Below are 18732 nucleotides of genomic sequence, written 5' to 3' on the forward strand. Positions count from 1 at the left end.
TGCCTCCCAACAAGCGCTTTTTTAATGTCAATAGCTTGACAGTGGGCTCTCATGGAGCCTCACAGATGTTCAGAGCAATGATGGAACCTCCCAACACCAAACTTAGAGTTTGACTGTGGGGGCTCTGTTTGACTCTGTATTGAGAGAAGCTCTTCATGCTTCCTCTCCATGGTTACAGAGGGATATCCTTGTGCTTTAAACACAAGGGAGTCTTCATTCACTTGAATGATCAATTCTCCTCTGTCAACATCGATCACAGCTTTTGCTGTGGCTAAGAAGGGTCTGCCAAGGATAATGGATTCATCCACACACTTCCCAGTCTCTAGGATTATGAAATCAGCAGGGATGTAGTGGTCTTCAACCTTTACCAAGACATCCTCTACAAGTTCATAAGCCTGTTTTTTTGAATTGTCTGCCATCTCTAGTGAGATTCTTGCAGCTTGTACCTCAATGATCCCTAGTTTCTCCATTATAGAGAGAGGCATAAGGTTTATGCTTGACCCTAGGTCACACAGAGCTTTCTCAAATGTCATGGTGCCTATGGCACAAGGTATTGAGAACTTTCCAGGATCTTGTCTCTTCAGAGGTAATTTCTGCCTAGTCAAGTCATCCAGTTCTTTGATGAGCAATGGAGGTTCATCCTCCCAAGTCTCATTACCAAATAACTTGGCATTTAGCCTCATGATTGCTCCAAGATACTTAGCAACTTACTCTTCAGTAATATATTCATCCTCTTCAGAGGAAGAATACTCATCAGAGCTCATGAATGGCAAAAGTAAATTTAATGGAATCTCTATGGTCTCAGTGTGAGCCTCAGATTCCCATGGTTCCTCATTAGGGAACTCCTTGGAGGCCAGTGGACGTCCATTGAGGTCTTCCTCAGTGGAAATCACTGCCTCTTCCTCCTCTTCAGGTTCGGCCATGTGAGACGTATTTATGGCCTTGCACTCTCTTTTTGGATTCTCTTCTGTATTGCTTAGGAGAGTACTAGGAGGGAGTTCAGTAATTTTCTTACTCAGCTGACCCACTTGTGCCTCCAAATTTCTAATGGAGGACCTTGTTTCAGTCATAAAACTTTGAGTGGTTTTAATTAGATCAGAGACTACAGTTGCTAATTCAGAATGGCTCTGCTTAGAATTCTCTGTCTGTTGCTGAGAAGATGATGGAAAAGGTTTGCCATTGCTAAACCTATTTCTTCCATCATTATTATTGTTGAAGCCTTGTTGAGGCCTCTGTTGATCCTTCCATGAGAGGTTTGGATGATTCGTCCATGAAGGATTATAGGTGTTTTCATAGGGTTCTCCCATGTAATTCACCTCTTCCATTGCTGGGTTCTCAGGATCATAAGCTTCTTCTTCAGATGAAGCTTCTTTGGTACTGCCTATTGCTGCTTGCATTCCAGACAGACTCTGAGAAATCATATTGACTTGTTGAGTCAATATTTTGTTCTGGGCCAGTATGGCATTCAGAGTATCAATCTCAAGAACTCCTTTCTTCTGATTTGTCCCATTATTCACAGATTTCTTTTAGAGTTGTACATGAATTGGTTATTTGCAACCATTTCAATGAGTTCCTGAGCTTCTGCAGGCATCTTCTTCAGATGAAGAGATCCTCCAGCAGAGCTATCCAATGACATCTTGGATAGTTCAGACAGACCATCATAGAATATACCTATGATGCTCCATTCTGAAAGCATGTCAGAAGGGCACCTTCTGATCAATTGCTTGTATCTTTCCCAAGCTTCATAGAGGGATTCACCTTCCTTCTGTCTGAAGGTTTGGACTTCCACTCTAAGCTTGCTCAATTTTTAAGCTGGAAAGAACTTTGCCAAGAAGGCATTAACTAGCTTTTCCCAAGAGTTCAGGCATTCTTTAGGTTGTGAATCCAACCATGTTCTAGCTCTGTCTCTTACAGCAAAGGGAAAAAGCATAAGTCTATAGACCTCAGGATCAACCCCATTGGTCTTGACTGTGTCACAGATTTGCAAGAATTCAGCTAAGAACTGATGAGGATCTTCTAATGGAAGTCCATGAAACTTGTAATTCTGTTGCATCAGAGAAACTAATTGAGGCTTAAGCTCAAAGTTGTTTGCTCCAATGGCAGGAATTGAGATGCTTCTCCCATAGAAGTCAGGAGTAGGTGCAGTAAAGTCACCAAGCACCTTCCTTGCATTGTTGGCATTGTTGTTGTTTTCGGCTGCTATGTCTTCTTCTTGTTTGAAAAGCTCTGTTAGGCCCTCTATAGAGAGTTGTACTTTAGCTTCTTTTAGCTTTCTCTTCAAGGTCCTTTCAGGTTCAGGATCAGCTTCAACAAGAATGCCCTTGTCCTTGCTCCTGCTCATATGAAAGAGAGGAGAAGAAAGTATGGAATCTTCTATGTCACAGTATAGAGATTCCTTGAGGTGTCAGAGGAAAAGAAGAATAGAAGGAGGAGGTAGAGAGAGGAGAATTCAAACTTATCAAGAGGGATAGAGTTCGAATTGCACCTTGAGGAGGAGTGTTAGTCCCTTAAATAGAAGGATGTGAGAAGAGGGGAAGAATTTTCGAAAATTAAATTAAAAATTTTTTGCGATAATAAAAAAAATTTGAAAATTTGATTGAGATTTTCGAAAATTAAGATTGGGAAAGAAATTAAGTGATTTTTAAAAAGATTTTGAAATTAGAAATTAAAAAGATATGATTGAAAATTAATTTTGAAAAAGATGTGATTGAAAAGATATGATTGAGAAGATATGATTGAAAATCAATTTTTAAAAAGAAAGTTTTAAAATTAAAGTTGATTACTTGACTAACAAGAAATTAAAAGATATGATTCTAAAATTTAAAATTTGATCCTTTCTTAATAGGCGAGTAACAACTTGAAAATTTTGAATTAAATCACTAATTGTAGCAAGGATTTTTGAAAATAATGATAAATAAAAAAATTGAAAAGAAATTGACTTTGAAAAGATATGATTGAAAAGATATGATTTGAAAAAGATTTGATTTTGAAAAATTATGAAAATTTGAAAAAGATTTGAATTAAAAACAAAATCTTCCCTTTAGTGTCATCCTGGCGTTAAACGCCCAGAATGACATCCATTCTGGCGTTTAACGCCCAAAATCCTACCTTTTTGGGCGTTTAAACGCCAGTTTTCCTTCTTCACTGGGCGTTTTGAACACCCAGCTTTTTCTGTGTAATTCCTCTGCTGAATGTTCTGAATCTTCAATTCTCTGTGTTATTGACTTGAAAAGACACAATTTTGAAAATATTTTTGGATTTTTAATGATGAGAAACAATAAAAAATGCAACTAAGATCAAATAAACAATGCATGCAAGACACCAAACTTAAGAATTGATACTAAGATACATAAAATATTTTTGATTTTTATGATTTTATAAATTTTTTTTTGTGATTTTTTGAAAATTATATGGAAAAGAGAATAAAGAGATTCAAAACATTTAATAAGAATTCCAGGAATCATGCAATGTTAGTCTAAAGCTTCAGTCTAAAAAGATTAGACATGGCTAGCCAAGCTTCAGCAGGACATTACATTCAGCAGCTAAATTGATGAGAATCAATCAGCTTTTGTGATGATAAGAACATCACCTTGAAACTCTAGAATCCATTCTTAAAAATTCTGAAAAATAAAAAGAAAAGTACCTAATCTAAGCAACAAGATGAACCGTCAGTTGTCCAAACTCGAACAATCCCCGGCAATGGCGCCAAAAACTTGGTGCATGAAATTGTGATCATCAACAATGGCGCCAAAGGACTTGGAGCTCTCAAACGTGAATCACACTTTGTCACAATTTCGCACAACTAACCAGCAAGTGCACTGGGTCATCCAAGTAATACCTTACGTGAGTAAGGGTCGATCCCACGGAGACTGTCGGCTTGAAGCAAGCTATGGTCATCTTGTAAATCTCAGTCAGGCAGATTCAAATGGTTATGGAGGATTGATAATTAAAGATAAATAAAATATAAAATAAAGATAGAGATAAAGATACTTATGTAATTCATTGGTAGGAATCTCATATAAGCGTATGAAGATGCTTTGTTCCTCTTGAACCTCTGCTTTCCTATTGCCTTCTTCCAATCATTTATACTCATTTCCATGGCAAGCTTTATGTTGGGCATTACCGTTGTCAATGGCTACTTCCCGTCCTCTCAGTGAAAATGTTCTACGCACGCTGTCACCGCACGGCTAATCATCTGTCGGTTCTCGATCATGTTGGAATAGGATCCATTGATCCTTTTGCGTCTGTCACACGCCCAACAATCGCGAGTTTGAAGCTCGTCACAGTCATCCCTTCCCAGATCCTACTCAGAATACCACAGACAAGATTTAGACGTTTCGGATCTTAGGAATGGCCGCCAATAATTCTAGCCTACACCACGAAGGTTCTAATCTTAGATTAGAAACCCAAGAGATACACATTCAAGCTTGTTTGCATGTAGAACGGAAGTGGTTGTCAGTCACACGTTCATAGGTGAGAATGGTGATGAGTGTCACATAATCATCACATTCATCATGTTCTTGGGTGCAAATGAATATCTTGGAGAAGAAATAGACTTGAATTGAATAGAAAAACAATAGTACTTGTATTAATTCATGAAGAACAGCAGAGCTCCACACCTTAATCTATGGTGTGTAGAAACTCCACCGTTGAAAATACATAAGAATAAAAGGTCTAGGCATGGTCGAATGGCCAGCCTCCCAAAGAGGGTTCAATCATCAAAACATGATTCCAGGATGATCAAAAGATGAAAATACAATAGCAAAAGGTCCTATTTATAGAAAACTAGTAGCCTAGGGTTACAAAAATAGGTAATTAATGCAGAAATCTTCTTCCGGGCCCACTTGGTGTGTTCTTGGGCTGAGCATTAAAGCTTTCACATGTAGAGACTTTTCTTGGATTTAAACGCCAGCTTTTGTGCCAGTTTGGGCGTTTAACTCCAGCTTTTGTGCCAGTTCTGGCGTTAAACGCCAGAATTCTTGAGCTGACTTGGAACGCCTGTTTGGGCTATTAAATCTTGGGCAAAGTATGGACTATTATATTTCTGGAAAGCCCAGGATGTCTACTTTCCAACGCAATTGAGAGCGCGCCAATTGGGCTTCTGTAGCTCCAGAAAATCCACTTTGAGTACAAGGAGGTCAGAATCCAACAGCATCTGCAGTCCTTTTTCAGCCTCTGAATCAGATTTTTGCTCAGGTCCCTCAATTTCAGCCAGAAAATACCTGAAATCACAGAAAAAGACACAAACTCGTAGTAAAGTCCAGAAATGTGATTTTTATTTAAAAACTAATAAAAACATAATAAAAACTAACTAAAATATACTAAAAACATACTAAAAACAATGCCAAAAAGCGTATAAATTATCCGCTCATCATAGAGGTACTGGGAAAAGGCTACTACAAGGTGTCCGACCTCGAGGGACGAGAGCTACCAAGGTCATGGCATGCATGTAACCTAAGAAGGTACTATAGTTAGAAAGTAATAAAGATCTTAGGTCAAGGTGCACTCTTTTTTCTGAAAAGATTTTTTAATGAGGCGCTGACGTGGCAAAAATTGGCGAGTTAAGAAATTATTAGAAGAGATATGTTGCAAGTACAGTTCTTAACCAACCAGAAATTCACTTATCAATTTAGAAGGGTTGTCACAAAATTTAAATTAAAACTGAGAATTATCTGTAATGAATTGTTGTTCTTCATTTCTCCATGTTCCTTGGCTCTAGTCTGCTTTTTTGGGCCGAAAATTGGGTCAAAACAGGGCCCAAAATCGCCCCCAGTGAATTCTGTAGATTCTGCAGATCGCGCATGTCACACGATCGCGTCATTCATGCGGACCCGTCATTCGGCGTTTTGCCTTGCCACGCGAGCGCGTCGTCCACGCCTCCGCGTCACTTGTGCAGTTCCAATCCGCGCGTTCGCGTGAGCCATGCGTCCGCGTCACTGCGATTTCCTCTATGTCGCGCGGTCGCGTGAGCCATGCGTCCGCGTCACTTCTCGCTGGTCATCTCCTCAACTTCTTGTGTTCCTTCCATTTTTGCAAGCTTCCTTTCCAATCTCCAAGTCATTCATGCCCTATAAAGCCTGAAACACTTAACACACAGATCACGGCATCTAATGGAATGAAGGAGAATTAAAATACGTAATTAAAAGTCTTTAGAAAGCAAATATTCAATCATTTAATAATTTTAGGAAGGAAATATAAATGCATGCCAATCATATAAATAAATGGGTAAAGAATTGATAAAACCATACAATTAAGCACAATATAAACCATAAAATAGTGGTTTATCAGGCACCAAGCCAAGATCTACAAAGTTGCCCGATTTAGAAGGGTAAGCACTCAAATGTATATATTCTTGTTTATATGCCTATTTTCTACTTGAATAAAGTTTTTTAGATTCCCTAAAAAGTTTCCTACCAAGACGCATTGATTTGAGTGCAAAAATTCACCACCCGATCACAATAAGGTTGGCAAGGTGAAAACCAAATTCACCACCCGATCACGACAAGGTCGGCAAGGTGAAAACTAAATTCACCGCCCGATCACAACAAGGTCGGCAAGGTGAAAACCAAATTCACCGCTCGATCACGACAAGGTCGGCAAGGTGAAAAGAAATTAAAGCATATCAATGCAAGAAGTTATAAAAAGTAATCCATAAAAAGTGGCCTAACGAGGTCTGACTAAAAATGGACTACTAAAAATAACTTGACTTGGACCGACAAGAGAAATCGGACCAATGAAAGCTACAGCATGGACCGACAAGAGAAGTCAGACCATCGAAAGTTATGGACCGACAAGAGAAGTCGGACCATCGAAAGCTACAGACCGACAAGAGAAGTCGGACCAATGAAAGTTGCATCTTGAACCGACAAAGAGACGTTGGAATATCTAAAAGCATTCGCTAAAAGGGACATAGCTTTGCCCAAAAAGCCACGGCTCCACGACAAGGCTATCAAATTGTTCAAAGACTAACTAAAAAGGTTCTGCCAGAACACTAAAAAGTTGTCAAACAAGTTAGCCCCAAGGGTCATCTCGCCCAACCAGAAGACAGATAAAGCAAAGATCTAATCAAAAAGAGGTCGGACAGCAGAGCACCAAACGCTTTTGTAAATAATTAATCTACTGCTCTAATTCACATTTCTTAACAAAAATGTTACCAAATACCTTTGAGTTAAACTCTAGTGAATTCTTCTGTACTTCCGAAAGCTTGCCATGAATCCCTCTATTACCAGACTACCATGACTGATTCACAATATCCCTATATCTGGGATGAGTAGCCCAAGCAGCAACAAAGAGAAAAGGTCGATTCTCTTTAAGCTGAGGACGACCTTTACAACGCACCAGAATAGGGCAATGATCAGACTGAAGCCTATTTAAAACTTCTGCATAAGTCTCTGGAAAGATAGATAACCAACTACTATTTATACAGACTCGGTCAAGCTTTTTTGCCATGTCAACATAATTTCACCCTCTTGTACCAAGAAAACTGCCTCCCAATAGTCTTCAGATCAAACAAACCACTATCCCCTAATGAAGTAGTAAACATGTCTGCTCTTTGATGAGAAAATTGACAGCCCTTAGATTCATGAGAAAATTTGACTTCATTAATATCACCAAGAACAATCCAAGGTCCTTGAAAAACCATGGATTGTGCAACAATATAATCCTAAAGGAGAACCCTTTTATTAAATTGAGGACTACCATAAATACCACTATACCTCCAAATTAAATTATCAAATTGAACCTCAACGGTAACACCCTGATCAAAAGCATCAATGAACTTACAACAAACACCCTTTATAGAGGATAGGAACCAAATACCCCCCTTATCTGTTTCTACTATACCAATAGAGTGATACCCCAACCTTTCCCAAAATAATTTTAAATGTTAAAAAGGAGAGTGAGTTTCAACCACAATAAAGAAAATAGGTCTAAATTTCCTAACAAGTTCCGTACAATGCACCCGGGCTAACTTATTAGAAGCACCCCTAATATTCCAAACAATCATATTTAAACTATCCATAAATGATAGGGACAAAATAAATAAGAACATAAACTCTAAATAGAATTACCAACCTCAATAGATGGTTTGCCTGCGGTACTGGCACACTCTGATCCTCAATAATTGCCACCTTCGGACCCCCTAACACTGTACCTGCCATGCTTTCATCTACTAAGGTTTCCTCTGTTGCGCCACCATTTTTATCAACTGGCGAGTTCTGTAGGGAGGAAGGCCGCGGATGCTTCCGTAGAGAAATTCTACGACATGCAGGAGTTCTGCGCGATGGAGATAAATGCTAATTGATTTACCTCCATTACCATGCAAATTGGGCCTTAGAACCCTTCTCAAACCATAGTTGTGCTACTTTCCATCTTGGTCCTTCAAACCTGATGGCTGGCCCATTGTGAATTTTCTCTTACGCAGCACTTGTTGCCAGCCCTCTCCATCATCCATGCATGCCTCATTAACATGACCATCAGGCACGTGAGGAGCCAATGATTCCGTAACCACATCCTTCCCTTTAACAACTCCTAATTTCTCACAAAATTACGAGAATTTTCACCCAAATCGCGAGCTTCCGATTCAGCCTCTTTCTGAATCTCATGATTGTTGTGTGGCACTAGTGTCGGGCTTCATTATTTTTTCCATCACCAAAAGAATCACCGTTTCCTTCCAAGGACTCCTTCTCCATGCACAACGATTTATCATGCCCATACCGTGTACAAGTAGCACAAATCAGCTGTAAACTCTCGTACTCCACTTCATGAGTCATACCCTCCACTATAATATATTTGATTACAGGCAACCCAAGATTAATTTGAACACAAGCTCGGGCATATTTTCCTCTTTTTGCAAGCTTAGTGGCCAAGTCTACTTTCACCGGAACCCCTATTGTAAAAGCAATTCACAGCATTGCTTGTTCCTGGTAGCACCAAATTGGAAGTTCCGAGACTCGAATCCATACTAGCGTTGATTTGAAGGATTTTTCGCATGGCCTAAAATCCACGTCCCATGCCTTTACTGCAACATAGTGACCGTCTATCAACCACGGGCGACCAAGAATGACTTTCTCACAATCCGCAAAAATATCAAATTTAACCAAAAAATACCCAAACCCCACATCAAACAAATCAAACCCTCCTTTGATGCGCTATACTATCCGAAACTTATGCATAAGAGCCGTGTAGCCATAATACTTATCTAGCACCTTGATCACAATGGCTTCCTTATAAGGTTCAGCTAGACAGCTCTTTGCCTCCTTAGTAAAACTAACACTTGGTGGACAAGAATGACCCTGCTTACCTGTCACCATCGCGATACCATCCCCAGATAAAGACCCTACTAATGCAAAGGCCTTAGACTTTTCTGCACCAATGACCTTATCTCTAAAAGAGACCTTGGATGGTTTTTCTAAACCCTCTCGAGAAGAATCCTCCTTAACATTGGATACACACCCTCCCACGCTCTCCCCCTGCATCTGAAAATAACAACACAGTATGGGGTGAGAACCAGGGATTCTCAGCATGGTAAAGGTACCACGCATATAATATATAAGGACCTGGGAATGCCAGAGGCAATCCTAGAGCTCCAATCTTACAGTTATAAAACCTAAACTCTAAGCAGAAGCCATAAAAGGGGTAGGTGATATAAGCATCCAAAACTTACTTACTTTAAAACCTAACATTAACACCTAACCAATCTGCCATTCCTCCACTCCTCCATCATTCGTGAATCAGCAGAGACAAGCAACCAAACAAGTTCATGCACAAGTAGGAAACAGATAGTGCAAGTAGCAAATATAACAAGTAGTATGATACATATTCAGTTAGGCAATCCCAAGTAATGCATAGCAGACAAAACAAACAAGTGCACATGATGCATGCCTGTCCTATGGTTGATGAGGCACATCTGTCGGTTATCCAGCCAACCCGACAAGTCCAACACCAAACTTAGAGTTTGACTGTGGGGGCTCTGTTTGACTCTGTATTGAGAGAAGCTTTTCATGCTTCCTCTCCATGGTTACAGAGGAATATCCTTGAGCTTTAAACACAAGGGAGTCTTCATTCACTTGAATGATCAATTCTCCTCTGTCAACATCAATCACAGCTTTTGCTGTGGCTAGGAAGGGTCTGCCAAGGATGATGGATTCATCCATACACTTCCCAGTCTCTAGGATTATGAAGTCAGCAGGGATGTAGTGGCCTTCAACCTTTACAAAGACATCCTCTACAAGTCCATAAGCCAGTTTCTTTGAATTGTCTGCCATCTCCAGTGAGATTCTTGCAGCTTGTACCTTAATGATCCCTAGCTTCTCCATTACAGAGAGAGGCATGAGGTTTATACTTGACCCTAGGTCACACAGAGCCTTCTGAAAGGTCATGGTGCCTATGGTACAGGGTATTGAAAGATTTCCAGGATCTTGTCTCTTCAGAGGTAATCTCTGCCTAGTCAAGTCATCCAGTTCTTTGATGAGCAAGGGGGGTTCTTCCTCCCAAGTCTCATTACCAAATAACTTGTAACTTGGCATTTAGCTTCATGATTGCTCCAAGATACTTAGCAACTTGCTCTCCAAAAATATCTTCATACTCTTCAGAGGAAGAATACTCATCAAAGCTCATGAATGACAGAAGTAAATTCAATGGAATTTCTATGGTCTCTGTGTGAGCTTCAGATTCCCATGGCTCCTCATTAGGGAACTCCTTGGATGCCAGTGGACGTCCATTGAGGTCTTCTTCAGTGGAAATCACTGCCTTTTCCTCCTCTTCTAGTTCGGCCATGTGAGATGTGGTTATGGCCTTGCACTCTCTTTTTGGATTCTCTTCTGTATTGCTTGGGAGAGTATTAGGAGAGAGTTCAGTAATTTTCTTACTCAGCTGACCCACTTGTGCCTCCAAATTTTTAATGGAGGACATTGTTTCAGTCATGAAACTTTGAGTAGTTTTAATTAGATCAGAGACTATAGTTGCTAATGCAGAATGGCTTTGCTTAGAATTCTTTGTCTGTTGCTGAGAAGATGATGGAAAAGGCTTGCTATTGCTAAACCTGTTTCTTCCACCATTATTGTTTTTGAAACCTTGTTGAGGTCTCTGTTGATCCTTCCATGAGAAATTTGGATGATTTCTCCATGAAGGATTATAGGTGTTTCCATAGGGTTCTCCCATGTAATTCACCTCTTCCATTGCTGGGTTCTCAGGATCATAAGCTTCTTCTTCAGAGGAAGCTTCTTTAGTACTTGGTGCACGAAATTGTGATGTCCAGTCTCAAACTATTCCTGGCACGTGAGCAACTTGGTACGCGTAATCGTGATTACACATTCATAATTTGTCACAACTTCGATACAACTAACCAGCAAGTGCACTGGGTCGTCCAAGTAATACCTTACGTGAGTAAGGGTCGAATCCCACGGAGATTGTTGGTATGAAACAAGCTATGGTCACCTTGCAAATCTCAGTCAGGCAGATATAAAATAATCATGGAGTTTTCGAAAATAACTAATAGAATAGGGATAGAGATACTTATGTAAATCATTGGTAGGAATTTCAGATAAGCGAATGGAGATGCTTTTCGTTCCTCTGAACCTCTGCTTTCCTACTATCCTCATCCAATCAGTCTCACTCCTTTCCATGGCTGGCTTTATGTGATACATCACCACTGTCAATGGCTAATTTCGGTCATCTCTCGGGAAAATGATCCAATGCCCTGTCACTGCACGGCTAATCGTCTGGAGGCATCACCCTTGCCAATGGCTTCATCTTATCCTCTCAGTGAATAATATGCTCACGCACCCTGTCACGACACGGCTATTCATCTGTCGGTTCTCGATCATGCTGGAATAGGATTTACTATCCTTTTGCGTCTGTCACTAACGCCTTGCAATCGCGAGTTTGGAGCTCGTCACAGTCATTCATTCATCGAATCCTACTCGGAATACCACAGACAAGGTTTAGACTTTCCGGATTCTCTTGAATGTCGCCATCATTCTAGCTTACGCCACGAAGATTCTGGTTAGGAGATCTAAGAGATATTCATTCTAGCTTATTTCATGTAGAACGGAAGTGTTTGTCAGGCACGCGTTCATAAAGGAGAAGGATGATGAGCGTCACACATAATCATCACCTTCATCACGTTCTTGGGTGCGAATGGATATCTTAGAAGCGAAATAAGATGAATTGAATAGAAAACAGTAGTACTTTGCATTAATCTTTGAGGAACAGCAGAGCTCCACACCTTAATCTATGGAGTGTAGAAACTCTACCGTTGAAAATACATAAGTGAAGGTCCAGGCATGGCCGAGATGGCCAGCCCCCAAAGTCTAAGAACAATGCGTTCAAAGATGATCCTAAGATTCTAAGATGATCAAAAGATGCCTAATACAATAGTAAAAGGTCCTATTTATAATAAACTAGCTACTAGGGTTTACATGAGTAAGTAATTGATGTATAAATCCACTTCCTGGGCCCACTTGGTGTGTGTTTGGGCTGAGCCTGAGTGTTGCACGTGTAGAGGTCCTTCTTGGAGTTGAACGCCAGCTTTTGTGCCAGTTTGGGCGTTCAACTCTGGTTTTGGCTCCTTTTCTGGCGCTGGACGCCAGATTTGGGTAGAAAGCTGGCGTTGAACGCCAGTTTACGTCGTCTATTCTTGGCCAAAGTATGAACTATTATATATTGCTGGAAAGCCCTGGATGTCTACTTTTCAACGCAATTGGAAGCGCGCCATTTCGAGTTCTGTAGCTCCGGAAAATCCACTTTGAGTGCAGGGAGGTCAGAATCCAACAGCATCAGCAGTCCTTCTTCAACCTCTGAATCAGATTTTTGCTCAAGTCCCTCAATTTCAGCCAGAAAATACCTGAAATCACGAAAAAATACACAAACTCATAGTAAAGTCCAGAAATGTGAATTTAACATAAAAACTAATGAAAACATCCCTAAAAGTAACTAGATTCTACTAAAAACATACTAAAAACAATGTCAAAAAGCGTATAAATTATCCGCTCATCACAACACCAAACTTAAATTGTTGCTTGTCCCCAAGCAACTGAAAATCAAATAGGATAAAAAGAAGAGAATATACTATAAATTCCAAACTATCAATGAAACATAGCTCCAATCAAATGAGCGGGACTTATAGCTTTTTGCCTCTTGGATAGTTTTGGCATCTCACTTTATCCATTGAGGTTCAGAATGATTGGCATCTATAGGAACTTCAGATTTCGAATAGTGTTATTGACTCTCCTAGTTCAGTATGATGATTCTTGAACACAGCTTTTTTATGAGTCTTGGCCGTGGCCCTAAGCACTTTGTTTTCCAGTATTACCACCGGATATATAAATGCCACAGACACATAATTGGGTGAACCCTTTCAGATTGTGACTCAGCTTTGCTAGAGTCCCCAATTAGAGGTGTCCAGGGTTTTTAAGCACACTCTTTTTTTACTTTGGACCTTTACTTTAACCGCTCAGTCTCAAGTTTTCACTTGACACCTACACGCCACAAGCACATGGCTAGGGACAGCTTGGTTTAGCCGCTTAGACCAGGATTTTATTCCTTTAGGCCCTCCTATCCACTGATGCTCAAAGCCTTGGGATCCTTTTTATTTGCTCTTGCCTTTTGGTTTTAAGGGTTTTTGGCTTTTTCTGCTTGCTTTTTGGTTTTAAGAGCTTTTGGCTTTTTCTGCTTGCTTTTTCTTTTTCTTTCTATATTTTTTTTTCGCCTATTTTTTTATATTTTTTTTCTGCAAGCTTTGTTCTTTGCTACTTTTTCTTGCTTCAAGAATCATTTTTATGATTTTTCAGATTATCAAATAACATGTCTCCTAGTCATCATTCTTTCAAGAGCCAACATATTTAACATTCTTAAACAACAACTTCAAAAGACATATGCACTGTTCAAGCATACATTCAGAAAACAAGAAGCATTGTCACCACATCAATATAATTAAGCTAAGTTCAAGGATAAATTCGAAACTCATGTACTTCTTGTTCTTTTGAATTAAAACATTTTTCATTTAAGAGAGGTGAGAGATTCATAGGACATTCATATCTTTAAGACAAAGTTACTACTACTAATGATCATGTAATGAAGACACAAACATAGATAAGCGCATAACATAGAAAACGAAAAACAGAAGAAATAAGAACAAGGAATGAATCCACCTTAGTGATGGTGGCGTGTCCTCCTTGAGGAACCAATGATGTCCTTGAGCTCTTCTATGTCTCTTCCTTGTCTTTGTTGCTCCTCCCTCATTGCTTTTTGATCTTCTCTTATTTCATGAAGCATGATGGAGTGCTCTTGATGTTCCACCCTTAGTTGTCCCATATTGGAACTTAATTCTTCTAGGGAGGTGTTGATGTTCTCCCAATAGTTTTGTGGAGGAAAGTGCATTTGAGGCATTTCCGGGATCTCATGGTGATGAGCTTCATACGCCTCTTGAGCTCCATGAATGGGCTCTCTTGCTTGCTCCATCTTTTTCTTAGTGATGGGCTTGTCCTCTTTAATGAGGATATCTCCCTCTATGTCAATCCTAGCTGAATTGCATAGGTGGCAAATGAGGTGAGGAAAGACTAACCTTGCCATAGTGGAAGACTTGTCAGCCACCTTGTAGAGTTCTTGAGGTATAATCTCATGAACTTCCACCTCTTCTCCAATCATGATGCTATGGATCATGATGGCCCGGTCTATAGTAACTTCAGACCGGTTGCTAGTGGAAATGATTGAGCATTGAATGAACTCCAACCATCCTCTAGCTACAGGCTTGAGGTCCAATCTTCTTAGTTGAACCGGCTTGCCTTTGGAGTCAACCTTCCATTGAGCTTCTTCTACACATATGTCCATAAGGACTTAGTCCAACCTTTGATTAAAGTTGACCCTTCTAGTGTAGGGGCGTTCATCTCCTTGCATCATGGGCAAGTTAAACGCCAACCTCACATTCTCCGGACTAAAATCTAAGTATTTCCCCCGAACCATTGTAACATAGTTCTTTGGATCCGGGTTCTTACTTTGATCATGGTTCTTGGTGATCCATGCATTGGCATAGAACTCTTGAACCATTAGGATGCCGACTTGTTGGAGGGGATTTGTTAGAACTTCCCAACCTCTTCTTTGAATTTCATGTCGGATCTCCGGATACTCATTTCTTTTGAGTTTAAAAGGGACCTCAGGGATCACCTTCTTCTTGGCCACAACATCATAGAAGTGGTCTTGATGGGCTTTGGAGATGAACCTTTCCATCTCCCATGACTCGGATGTGGAAGCTTTTGTCTTCCCTTTCCCCTTTCTAGAGGATTCTCCGGTCTTAGGTGCAATCAATGGTAATGGAAAAACAAAAAAAGCTATGCTTTTACCACACCAAACTTAGAATATTGCTCGTCCTCGAGCAATAAACAAAATAATAGAAGAAGAAGAAGAAGAAATATGGAGAGGGAGATGTGGTTTCGGCCAAGAAGAGTGCAGAGGGGTGTGTTGTGTGAATTTGATGAAGAATGGGGGTTTTATATAGGGAAGGGAGGGGGGGTTAAGGTTCGGCCATATGGGTGGGTTTGGGTGGGAAATTGGTTTTGAATTTCGAAGGTAGGTGGAGTTTATGAGGTAGGTTTATGGGGAAGAGTGGATGGATGTGAGTGGTGAAGAGGTGATGGGGAAGAGTGTTTATGGGGTTGTGTGAAAGAGAGTGTTGAGAAGAAGTGAGTGGAGGTAGGAGGGGATCCTGTGGGGTCCACAGATCCTGAGGTGTTCAAGGATTTACATCCCTGCACCCATTAGGCATGTAAAAATGCCTTTGTACCCAACTCTGGGCGTTCAGCGCCAGGTTGGTGGCCATTTTGGGCGTTCAACGCCCATTTGTGTGCCATTTCTGGCGTTGAACGCCAGAACCATGCCTGTTCTGGCGTTCAGCACCCAGAAGCTGCCCATTTTGGGCGTTCAGCGCCAGCACCATGCTCTGTTCTGGCGCTGAACGCCAGACAGATGCTCCTCCAGGGCGTGATTTTTCTTCTGCTGTTTTTGATTCCGTTTTCAATTTTTATATTTATTTTGTGACTCCATATGATCATGAACCTACAAAGACATATAACTAAGGAAAATATAGTTAGATAAATAAAAATTGGGTTGCCTCCCAACAAGCGCTTCTTTAGTGTCAATAGCTTGACAGTGGGCTCTCATGGAGCCTCACAGATGTGCAGAGCTTTGTTGAGACTCTCCAACACCAAACTTAGAGTTTGGATATGGGAGTTCAACACCAAACTTAGAGTTTGGTTGTGGCCTCCCAACACCAAACTTAGAGTTTGACTGTGGAAGCTTTGTTTGACTCTGCTTTGAGAGAAGCTTTTCATGCTTCCTCTCCATGGTTGCAGAGAGAGATTCTTGAGTTTTAAACACAAGGGAGTCCTCATTCATTTGGAGGACTAATTCTCCTCTGTCAACATCAATCACAGCTCTTGCTGTGGCCAGGAAAGGTCTTCCTAGGATGATGGATTCATCCTCTTCCTTTCCAGTATCCAGGACTATGAAATCAGTAGGGATGTAAAGGCCTTCAACCTTTACTAACACGTCCTCTACTTGTCCATAAGCCTGTTTTCTTGAATTGTCTGCCATCTCTAATGAGATTTTAGCAGCTTGCACCCCATAGATTCCCAGTTTCTCTATTACAGATAGGGGCATGAGGTTTATTCCTGAACCAAGGTCACACAGAGCCTTAAAGATCATGGTGCCTATGGTACAGGGTATTATGAACCTTCCAGGATCCTGTCTCTTCTGAGGCAATGTCAGTTGATCCAGATCACTTAGTTCATTGATGAACAAGGGAAGTTCAACTTTCCAAGTATCAATGCCAAATAATTTGGCATTCAGCTTCATGATTGCACCAAGAAACTTGGCAGTTTGCTCTTCAGTAACATCCTCATTCTCTTCAGAAGAGGAATACTCATCAGAGCTCATGAAGGGCATAAGGAGGTTCAATGGAATCTCTATGGTCTCTAGATGAGCCTCAGAGTCCTTTGATTCCTCAGAGGGAAGCTCCTTATTGATCACTGGACGTCCCAGGAGGTCTTCCTCCTTGGGATTCACGTCCTCTCCTTCCCTTACAGGTTCGGCCATGGTGCTTATGTCAATGGCCTTGCACTCTCCTTTTGGGTTCTCTTCTGTATTGCTTGGGAGAGTACTAGGAGGGATTTCAGTGATCCTTTTACTCAGCTGGCCCACTTGTGCTTCCAGATTTCTAATGGAAGACCTTGTTTCATTCATGAAACTTACAGTGGCCTTAGATAGATCAGAGACTAGATTTGCTAAATTAAAAGCATTTTGTTCAGAGTTCTCTGTCTGTTGCTGAGTTGATGATGGAAAAGGCTTGCTATTGCTAAACCTGTTTCTTCCACCATTATTAAAGCCTTGTTGGGGCTTTTGATCCTTCCATGAGAAATTTGGATGATTTCTCCATGTTGAGTTATAGGTGTTTCCATAAGGTTCACCTAAGTAATTTACCTCTGCTATTACAGGGTTCTCAGGATCATAAGCTTCTTCTTCAGAAGATGCCTCTTGAGTACTGTTGGATGCAGCTTGCATTCCATGCAGACTCTGAGAGATCATATTGACTTGCTGAGTCAATATTTTATTCTGAGCCAATATGGCATTCAGAGTATCAACCTCAAGAACTTCCTTCTTCATAGGCGTCCCATTACTCACAGGATTCCTTTCAGAAGTGCACATGAACTGGTTATTAGCAACCATGTCAATGAGTTCTTTTGCTTCTGCAGGCGTTTTCTTTAGGTGAATGGATCCACCTGCAGAAGTGTCCAGTGACATCTTTGATAGCTCAGATAAACCATCATAGAATATATCCAGGATGGTCCATTCTGAAAGCATGTCAGAAGGACACTTTTTGGTCAACTGTTTGTATCTTTCCCAAGCTTCATAGAGGGATTCACCTTCTTTCTGTCTGAAGGTTTGAACATCAGCTCTAAGCTTGCTCAGCTTTTGAGGAGGAAAGTACTTGGCTAAGAAAGCCGTGACCAGCTTATCCCAAGAGTGCAGGCTGTCTTTGGGTTGAGAATCCAACCATAATCTAGCTCTGTCTCTTACAGCAAAAAGGAAAAGCATGAGCCTGTAGACTTCAGGATCTACTCCATTAGTCTTAACAGTATCACATATCTGCAAGAATTCAGTTAAGAACTGAAAAGGATCTTCAGATGGAAGTCCATGAAACTTGCAGTTCTGCTGCATCAGAGAAACTAATTGAGGTTTCAGCTCAAAGTTGTTTGCTCCAATGGCAGGAATGGAGATGCTTCTTCCATGTAAATTGGAATTAGGTGCAGTAAAGTCACCAAGCATCTTCCTTACATTATTGTTATTTTCGGCTGCCATCTCCTCTTCCTGTTCGAAAATTTCTGAAAGGTTATCTCTGGATTGTTGTATTTTAGCTTCTCTTAATTTTCTCTTCAGAGTCCTTTCAGGTTCTGGATCTGCTTCCACAAGAATGTTCTTATCCTTGCTCCTGCTCATATGACAAAGAAGAAGGCACAGAAAAATAATAATAATAATAGAGATCCTTTATACCACAGTATAGGGATCCCTGTGTGAGTAGAAGAAGAGGGGGAGACAAAGAATGTAATATAATGGAAGAAACACAACTGTGAGGAGGTTAGATATGTGAGATGAGATGTTAGGATATGAATGAATAAATAGAATGAGATGGGAGAGGAAGAATTTTCGAAAATATTTTTTTGAAAAAGAGTTAGTGATTTT

At 40.5% G+C, this 18732-nt stretch overlaps 2 non-coding genes across 2 annotated transcripts; both read left to right on the plus strand.

Annotated features, from left to right (window-relative positions):
* Positions 1-1690: 1690 nt before the first annotated feature.
* LOC148575079 (small nucleolar RNA R71) lies at positions 1691-1798 on the plus strand. Its single transcript, XR_015905818.1, has one exon. It is a non-coding gene; the product is annotated as a small nucleolar RNA R71 (small nucleolar RNA).
* A 16049-nt stretch (positions 1799-17847) lies between these two features.
* On the plus strand, positions 17848-17955 carry LOC148575080 (small nucleolar RNA R71). The gene has a single exon (XR_015905740.1). It is a non-coding gene; the product is annotated as a small nucleolar RNA R71 (small nucleolar RNA).
* The last annotated feature ends 777 nt before the right edge of the window (positions 17956-18732 follow it).

Source organism: Arachis ipaensis, chromosome B2 (genome assembly GCF_059453495.1).
Source record: "Arachis ipaensis isolate K30076 ecotype BB chromosome B2, ASM5945349v1, whole genome shotgun sequence".
In the NCBI taxonomy this organism is placed as follows: Eukaryota; Viridiplantae; Streptophyta; class Magnoliopsida; order Fabales; family Fabaceae; genus Arachis; species Arachis ipaensis.